Genomic DNA, 9,756 nt, shown 5'->3' with positions numbered 1-9,756 from the left:
TGTATCTAGGGATCGAGTGGTGGAGGGGACTGCATGGGGCTGTATCTAGGGATGGAGTGGAAGCAGGGACTGCATTGGGCTGTATCTAGGGATGGAGTGGAGGAGGAGACTGCATGGGGCTGTATCTAGGGATGGAGTGGAGGAGGGGACTCCAGCGGGCTGTATCTAGGGATGGAGTGGAGGCCAGGACTGCATGGGGCTGTATCTAGCGATGGAGTGGATGAGGGGACTACATGGGGCTGTATCTATGGATGGAGTGGAGGCCAGGACTGCATGGGGCTGTATCTAGGGATGGAGTGGAAGAGGGGACTGCATGTGGCTGTATCTAGGGATGGAGTGGAGGAGGAGACTCCATGGGCCTGTATCTAGAGATGGAGTGTAGGCAGGGACTGCTTGGGGCTGTATCTAGGGATGGAGAGGATGCCAGGACTTGATGGGGCTGTATCTAGGGATGGAGCGGAGGCCAGGACTGCATGCGGCTGTATCTAGGGATGGAGTGGAGGCCAGGACTGCATGGGGCTGTATCTAGGGATGGAGTGGAGGCCAGGACTGCATGGGGCTGTATCTAGGGATGGAGTGGAGGCCAGGACTGCATGGGGCTGTATCTAGGGATGTAGTGGAGGACAGGACTGCATGTGGCTGTATCTAGGGATGGAGTGGAGGCCAGGACTGCATGGGGCTGTATCTAGGGATGGAGTGGAGAAGGGGACTGCATGCGGTTGTATCTAGTAATGGAGTGGAGGAGGAGACTGCATGGGGCTGTATCTAGGGATGGAGTGGAGTCCGGGACTGCATGGGGCTGTATCTAGGGATGGAGTGGAGGCTAGGACTGCATGGGGCTGTATCTAGGGATGGAGTGTATTAGGAGACTGCATGGGGCTGTATCTAGGGATGGAGTCGAGGAGGAGACTGCATGGGGCTGTATCTAGGGATGGAGTGGAGGAGGAGACTGCATGGGGCTGTATCTAGGGATGGAGTGTATTAGGAGACTGCATGGGGCTGTATCTAGGGATGGAGTGGAGGCAGGGACTGCATGGGGCTGTATCTAGGGATGGAGTGGAGGCAGGGACTGCATGGGGCTGTATCTAGGGATGGAGTGGAGGAGGAGACTACATGGGGCTGTATCTAGGGATGGAGTGGAGGAGGGGACTACATGAGGCTATATCTAGGGATGGACTGGAGGCCGCGACTGCATGGGGCTGTATCTAGGGATGGAGTGGAGGAGGGGACTTCATGGGGATGTATCTAGGGATGGAGTGTAGGCGGGGACTGCATGGGGCTATATCTTTATTGGAAGCGTAGGGAGCCCAGCTAGGATCTTGTTTTTTAGGCAAGTGATTGACAGTTGTATCCAAATTATAGTATTTGATAAGCCTTTCAGTCCAGGGATGTCCAGGAGATAATTCAGTCCTGTCCAGTTAATCCCTAAAAGTGGTTTTCTAAGGAAGAAGATGTACAATGTTCCAGCTAAAGGCATGTCATCATTCAAGGGCTCCAGGATCGTTCACATCGTCCCACGAATCTGAAATCTTTTCATACCAGCTCCACAAAAAAAAATTGATCTCCAAATCAATCTCACAAATTTCTGCAAAACTAATCTGAAGGGGCCCCGGAGCTGCGGGACAAAGTACGGCCGCCTGGCGCCGCCCCCCCCCCCCCCGCAGCCGCCGGAGCCGGGGCGCAGTCTGCCCCCACCCCCCCACCGCAACTGACGTGATGTTTCCTCAAAGCCGGCACTCAGGCTCCTACCACCTCCCCCAGCAGCTCAAGTTCGCCACCTCCGACTCCTGCGACCGCATCAAAGATGAGTTCCAGTTGCTGCAAGCACAGTACCACAGCCTCAAGCTGGAGTGTGACAAGCTGGCCAGCGAGAAATCAGAGATGCAGCAGCGGCATTACGTCATGTACTATGAGATGTCCTATGGATTGAACAAGGAGATGCATAAACAGGCTGAAATCGTGAAGAGGCTGAATGGGATTTGCGCCCAGGTTCTGCCCTATTTGTCACAGGAGCATCAGCAACAGGTTCTGGGAGCCATCGAGAGAGCCAAGCAGGTCACGGTTCCTGAGCTTGAACTCCATCATCCGACAGCAGCTCCAGGCTCACCAGCTGTCCCAGCTGCTGGCGCTGGCCCTGCCCCTGACACCGCTGCTCGTGGGGCTCCAGCAGTCAGCGCGGGCACCGGCCTGCTGTCTCTTTCGGCTCTGGGCTCTCAGGCACACCTCTCTAAGGAGGACAAGAATGGACATGATGGGGACACCCACCAGGAGGATTAGCTCCTGGGGAGGAGGGAGGAGGAGGGGGGAGGGGGGACACAGGGGAGACAGGCACAGAGAGGGAGCAGTGTTCCTAGGGCCACACAACACAGAGCTCAGCCACTGCCCAAGCTTCCACCCCCAGTCCAGGTTCCAGCCGTCTTGCCCTGCACCCTGGACCTAGGAGACCTCAGAGGGACACCCCAGGTTACAGAGGGCAGCAAGAAATCCCCCACCTGCGACATTTATCCGGGTCACCGCCACCAGTCGTGGCCCAGAATGTACACAATGCAACTCTAGCTGCCCCTTTCCGCCCTATGCGCCCTGAGTCCTCCCCGTGCCCCGGCTCTGCTTCCCCACACTGTACACTTTCTAGGTCCAGACCACCCCAACTCACCCAGTCCAGTTCCCTCGCCCACCAAGGAGGGGACAGAGGAAGTGACAAGAAGGCTAGGGACTGCAGCTGGGGTGGGCACCCACAAACCTCCCTTCCTCCCCTTCCCCAAATAAACATGAGGGTTCTGAATTTGGTTTGTTTATTTTTTTTTTTTTTGCCCTAGTATTCTATAGCTTGTCTTCTAAGAAAGGGGATTTAAAGAAAGAAAAAGAGGAAAGTTAAAAGACCGAAGCACCGCGCGTGTCTGTGTATATAGTTAGCTTTGGTGTGTCCTCTTGGTCTCCCCATGAAGGAGGATTGCTGTACTGAGGGTGGGGTCTAGCTGTGCCTTTAAAATAAAAACATGAAAAGGTTAAAAAAACTAATCTGAAGGGCCAGAATAATTTTTTTGTTTACATTTTCAGTATAAACCTTAACATCATTGACTCTAAGGGGTTGCTGACCCACATTTACTTTTGAGAAAATGAAAATGCTGAGGTGGGCGTTTGTTCAGCACACAGCCAGTTCTATGGTTTCTTGAACGAGTTTTTCTATAAATTGACAAATAAAGGGCCACATGTGCCTTACCATCTTATTTAGCCATTCTACCTTTTCGGTGTCTGGAAAATGAACCCAAGCAGGCAGATTACAGGCGTGTACCCCCAGGTGCACAGCTCGCCCCTTGTCCTCAAACAACACCAGCACATGACACAGGCAGCTAGCCTCAAAGCCACGGCTCAAGCAGCACCAGGCAAGAAGCCCAAGCGCCAGCAGCACCCAACTGAAGATCAGTCCAGGTAGCCAAAGGCATACACTGACAGCAGCAACATGAAGCTGTGGTCACTGCTTCATCCACACACCAGCTGCTAAGATTCAAAGGGAATCAGGAGCTGTGAGGACACACCAGAGCGACCAGTTAACACCCTCACTCTGCAGGGCAGGCCCAAGCTCCCACTGCTTGGACCACCCACCAAAGTCCCAGCAGGTGCCGCAGAAGCAGCAGGCGTCCGAAGGCTCTGGCGGACTTGGACAACTTGGGCAGGCCAGGCCGCCAGACATAGAATCCCAGCTTTACCAGCGACACTCTGCAGTTCCTGGACAGGCTGTCGAATACCAAGGCGGACCACAGGCCACCCTCCATGCACTACTGCAAGGTCTGCGGTGTCAGTTGCACAGGACAGCAGACCTATCGCGACCACCTGGAAGGACAGACGCAAATGATGAAGCTTAGATGACAGGTACACAGCCCAGTGGAGGTCCGTGAGGGGCCCATAGCCTTCACTGAGGCCTAGTTTTACACCAGGCTAGGGAAGCCTTTTTCCTCTGAGCCCACACCTCAGAGTTTCACCTTCACCCGAGGCTGGGTCAGCACCCTGAGACCTCAGTCAAGCAGGAAGCTCACACCAGTCACAACTCACACCCTTCAGGCCTGACCAACACAGGCCTTCGGGTCCTCATCTCCCATGCCTCCATGCAGTTCACTTCTCTCTGCTGAGGCAAAAGCGGCACTCCATACCCTTCCTGTCAGCACCCCTCTGAGGTGGACAGCAGGAGATCAATGGTCAATAGGGGTGGGAAATTGTATTGGACCCTGTTGACATCATAGCTGGTCTAACTTGAGACCCATACAGCAAGAGGAAGTCCATACCTGGCACTGCCTAGTGTGCCAGGAACCAGAAGCTGGATAGCCCATAGACCCAGAATAGAAGAAAAAAAAAACATGACTGGCAAAAAAAAAAAAGTCAATGAAATGATTCCTACCAATACTTCTCTGTACTTGTAGACTAGCACCTAGCACAATTGTCATTAGAGAGGTTTCATCCAGCAGCTGATAGAAACAAATGTAGAAATCCACAGCTAAATATTAGGCAGAGCTCAGAGAATCCTCTGGAAAGGGGAGAGGAAGGATTTATGAGCCAGAAGTTCAAGGACACTACAAGAACCGGCCCACAAAATCAACTAACCTAGGTTCATAGGGGTTCACAGAGACTGAAGTGACAATCAGGGAACCTGTATGGATCTGACCTAGGTCCTCTGCATTTATATTACAGTTATGTAACTTGGTCTTCTCATTAGACTTCGAAAAGTGGGAGTTGGGAATGTCTCTGACTCTTTTGCCTGCCCTTGGGACCCTTTTTCTCCTGCTAGATTGCCTCATCCTGCCTTAATATGAAGGGATATGTCTGGTCTTATTGTAACTTGTTATGTCATGTTTGGTTGATATCCCTGGAAGGTGTACTCTTTTCTTAAGGGAAACAGAGGAAGGGTGGATCTGGATGGGTGACTGGGAAAAAAGGAGGAAGAGGAAACTATATTCAGGATACAATATTTGAGAAAAATAAAAGTCAAAACTATTTTTAAAGGCAAAAAAATGACATTATAGATCAAATGGACTTAACAGATATCTACAAAATGTTCCACAAAATACCAAAGAACACACATACTACTCAGCAACACACAAATGCTTTTCTAAAATAAACATCTTGGAACACACATAAAAAGAATCTTTACAAATTCAAAAATATTGGGATCATTTTTATATCCTAGTTAACCATAATTAAAAATTAAAATTGACACCAACCAAGTCTCTAGTAAATACACAAACTCAAGGAGATTAAACAATTCATTACTAAATGAACAAAATCAAAGACCCAAACAAACGTAATTCCAGTCACTTAATATTTGACAACAATGCCCAGAACCTATGCTGGAGGAAGGAAAGAATCTCCAACAAATGTTGCTAGGAAAACTGGATGCCTACATGCAAGAGAATGGCATTAGAGCTGTATATATCACCTTGCACAAAAACTGACTCAAAATCTATCAATGACTTAAGCCTAAATCCTCAAATACTGAAACTGCTAAAAGACAGCAGAGGCAGTGCCCTGTATGATTAAGGTGTAGGAAGAAACTTCCTGAATAGGACTCCATTGACCCAAGAATTAAGGCCAACAATTGTCAAGTAGGACTTAATGAAACTAAAAAAAAAAAATCTTCGCAGCTAAAAGAAAAGAACAATGACCTAGAGGAAGGGAAAGCCCACAGAATGGGAGAGAATCTTTGCTGGCTATACACTTGATAAAGGTTTAATATTCAAAATATACAAAGAATTTAAAAATTAAAGGGCCAAAAGAGTGACCCCTTTCAAAAATGGACCTGGAGCCTGAATAGAAAGTTCTCAAAAACAAAACAAAGAAAGTTTAAAAAAAAAAAGACAAAGCAAAACAAATTGGCTAAGAAATATCCTTAAAAAAAAAAACACATCATGGATTGCAACTAGGGAAATGAAAGTCAAAGTAACTGAGATTTCATCTAACCAGAGTCGGAATGGCTAAGATCAGTGGAACAACTGACCACAAATGCTGGAGAGGATGTAGGAAAAAGAGAAACCTCACTCGTTGGTAGATTGCAAACTTGGTCAGAAACTATGGAAATCAGGAGCAATATAGCTGCCTTTTGGTAGATTTCTATTTGCTTTTTGATAATTCTCCATCCAACAGGCTCTCCTGAACATGAGCTAAACAAAGATAACACCAGTAGACATGCCTCTGGATAAGGAAAAGCCTAAAAGGCCTCAACCCTAAACAAAGAACTACAAGCAACTAAGGAATGCTGGAAGTAAGAGAAATCGTCTTCCCCGGGGACGAGCACACCAAGGGGTTATCCAATCCCAAATGGTCAGTCCTGAAAACATACATACAAGTAATATTATAAGATTAAGTAGGCTCTATATAGGAATAAATGTATCTGTACATATATGCATGCAATAAGAGCTAGTGAAAAAAGAGCCTATGAATTTGACAGAGAGAGTGGAAGGATGTATGAGAGGATTTGAAGTATAGAAAGGAAAAAAGAGAAATTAAATTATATTATAATCTCAAAAAAATTAAAATTGAAAAATACATTTCTAGTAACCGTATTTGATCTTTAAATCTTCTTTGTGTGATGTTACAAAACATATTCTAGCTCTATTGTGGGTTTTTTTTGTGGTATACCATTTTTCATTTTCAACATATTTGTATCTTTGAAACTAAAGTTTATCTTATAGGTGCAGTGGTTGTGCTTTTCTTTTTAAAGTTCTTCCAGTCTTTCCCTCTTAACTAGATAATTTCCTTGATTTTAATGTAATGCATAACAAGTAGGAACTTTGACAATTTGCCATTCTTAGGCTTTGTCTCGGTTGTGCTAGATATTTCCTATCTTGCCAATTTACTAACCTTAACATTTCTTTCCATATGTAATTTGGGTTATTTTTTCCTTAGCAGTTAGGCAATTTCTTACAAGAGTAAATTTATCATTGTTTTATTATTGCCATATGACTCAAATTTCAGTCTTGGATTTTCCCAGGGGAAAAAGTTATATTTACGCATAATCCTGTGAATGAATTTTTAGCAGTTAAGCACATACAAGCAAGAACTTGGCATAAATTTTTTATCTCTTCAACAACTGACTTACTAAACACACTATATATAATATATATGTATATATCTATGCCATGTATTACTATAAAATAAAATGTTTTAAAACCCTCTGTCTTAGCCACTATTCTATTGTTGTGACAAGATACTATGGCCAATCAAGGCAACTCTTATAAAAGAAAGCATTTAATTGGGGGCTTGCTTAAAGTTTCAGAGGCTTAAACCTTTTATCATTATGGCAGAGAGCTTGGAAGTACACAAGCAAACACAGTATAGGAGAAATAACTGAAAGTTCTACACCCCGATCTCCCTGCAGGCAGCAGGGAGAGAGATTGGATTTAGCATCAGATTTTGAGACCCCAGTGACACACTTCCTCCAACAAGGCCACACCTCCTAATCCTTCTAATCCTATCAAAGAATTCCACTCCCTGGTGACTAAACATTCAAATATATGAATTATATATTCTTATTCAAATCACCACACCCTCTTTTCGGATATATTACTTAACAGAATCGTCATAGGGTTGTAGCCATATCCTGGTTGTTATCTATGTTATAATATTACAAAGTATTACTATTGAGGGAAAGTGAAGAAACTGCTCAAGGTATCTCTATTATTTTTATAATTGCATATAAACCTTATTAGATAAATTGAAATTCCAATATGTAATCACTGGGTGTGGTGGTTAGTGTTAGTTGTCAACTTGACAGAATCTGAAATCACCTGGGAAATGGGCATCTAGGCATGCCAGTGGGAGAATAGTTTGATTGTATTAATTGTTGTGGGAAGAACCATCTAAATTGTGGGGTGAGACCATTCCCTGGCAAGAGATCCTGGATTGTAAACAATGGAGAAAAGGAGCTGAGCACCAGTATGCATTGTTCCTAATTGTGGATGTGATATGACCATATGACCACTTTCTTCAAGCTCTGACTTTACCACAATGAACTCGAATCTGAACTACGAGCCAGAGCTGTAGGATCTTGAAGAAAGTGGTCATATGGTCATATCACATCCACAATTAGGAACAATGCATACTGGTGCTCAGCTCCTTTTCTCCATTGTTTACAATCCAGGATCTCTTTTATCACAGCTACAGAAAAAGAAACTAAGCCGGGCGATGGTGGCGCACGCCTTTAATCCCAGCACTCGGGAGGCAGAGGCAGGCGAATCTCTGTGAGTTCGAGACCAGCCTGGTCTACAGAGCTAGTTCCAGGACAGGCTCCAAAGCCACAGAGAAACCCTGTCTCAAAAAAAACCAAAAAAAAAAAAAAGAAAAGAAACTAAGATGAGTTAGCCAGGAACCTTGATCTTAGAAAAAACAAGTTTTATGTTCACACAAATACTACATATTGATGTCCATAGAAAACATTTGTAATAATAAAAAACAAAAATAGTTCAGATACCTTCAGTGTATGAGTGGATAGAGAAACAGTGATACATCCACACTTTCAAACATAATGACATGATTTAAAATAATTACTAGTACAAGCATTAACTTAAACAGTAAGAAAGTTACGTTGAATAAAAAAGTCAGCTATAAAAGATTATGTAGCATATGATTCCTATCATAACATTCTCAAAAATGATAGTTCTTGTGCTAGAGAACATATTAATGCCTACTAAGGATTAGTGGCAAGGTTCTTGTGAGAAGGCAGTAGATATGACTATAAATTGGTAGCATGAGGAATCTCCATGGTAATAGGACTATTATACCTCATGGAGATGTATGCATGAAACTATTATACATCAGAAATTGCATAACAAACAAATACAATTGAGTATAAATAAAACATAAAACTTAGGCATTAAGGTGGATTCATTGTATCTATGCTAATATTCTTATTATGATGTTGTTCTATAGCTTTTCAAAATTCTTACAATTTAGAAGAAATGTAGCACCAGTAACTTCTTTTTACGGTGTTTTTAAACAGTGAGACTATTCAGTTATCTTGGAATAATTTTTCAACATGTAAGCCTTCAAAACATCAAGTTGATTCACATGTTAAAAAGACTAATCCTTAAAAATTACTCCAGCACAAAACAAGATTTAATTAACAGGAAAGATATTTGCTTTTGTTTTATTCTTATTTTAACATTTTGAAAAGTGATGAATGTTACACAATTTTTTATTAGTACAACTGACATTTCAAGTGTCATTCAAAGGCCACAAATTTTTCCAAGGGAGTAAAGGTAACTTGTCTCATTAAGCGTATAAGATTCAGTATAGACTTCAGATGCAGTCCAGCTCCCTCAGAGTCAGCTTTCAATTAGGGTTGAACTTCAACAGTAGGCTGTATTATGGCCTTAAGTAAAAACTGACCTCCTTGTGATGGTGGTGTATTGTATGGAATTTCATATGGAGGGTTTTTAGTCTCAAGATCAATAGGTAAAGGTGTACTGGTAATCACTTTAGAAGTTGAAGGCGTACCTATGTTGACCATAGGCACAGGCTGTAGTCTATCTGAATCAGACTCAGGATGATTCTGAGCTCTTAGTAAATCAAGTACTGATTGATCTTGAGAGCTTGCATTATAATCAGAGGAAGAACCCCAGGGCTCAACTGTACCACTTGGCTGGGGAATCCTTATGCTTTCAACGGGAGGTGGTGGAGGCTCCAGGGGCAGACCTGTTTTGGTAAAAACTCTGCCTGAATTAAAGTATTCCCAGGGTCCCCCAGAAAAAGAAAGTTCTGGTGCTAAGT

General features: G+C 44.1%; 1 pseudogene; it reads left to right on the top strand.

Annotated features, from left to right (window-relative positions):
• The first annotated feature begins 1,695 nt into the window (after nt 1–1,695).
• Nucleotides 1,696–2,277, top strand: LOC142840703 (TLE family member 5 pseudogene; annotated as a pseudogene).
• The last annotated feature ends 7,479 nt before the right edge of the window (nt 2,278–9,756 follow it).

This window comes from Microtus pennsylvanicus, chromosome X (assembly GCF_037038515.1).
Source record: "Microtus pennsylvanicus isolate mMicPen1 chromosome X, mMicPen1.hap1, whole genome shotgun sequence".
Taxonomy (NCBI): Eukaryota; Metazoa; Chordata; class Mammalia; order Rodentia; family Cricetidae; genus Microtus; species Microtus pennsylvanicus.
The sequence above is the reverse complement of the archived record's forward strand: the minus strand, read 5'-3'. Positions and strand labels throughout refer to the sequence as shown.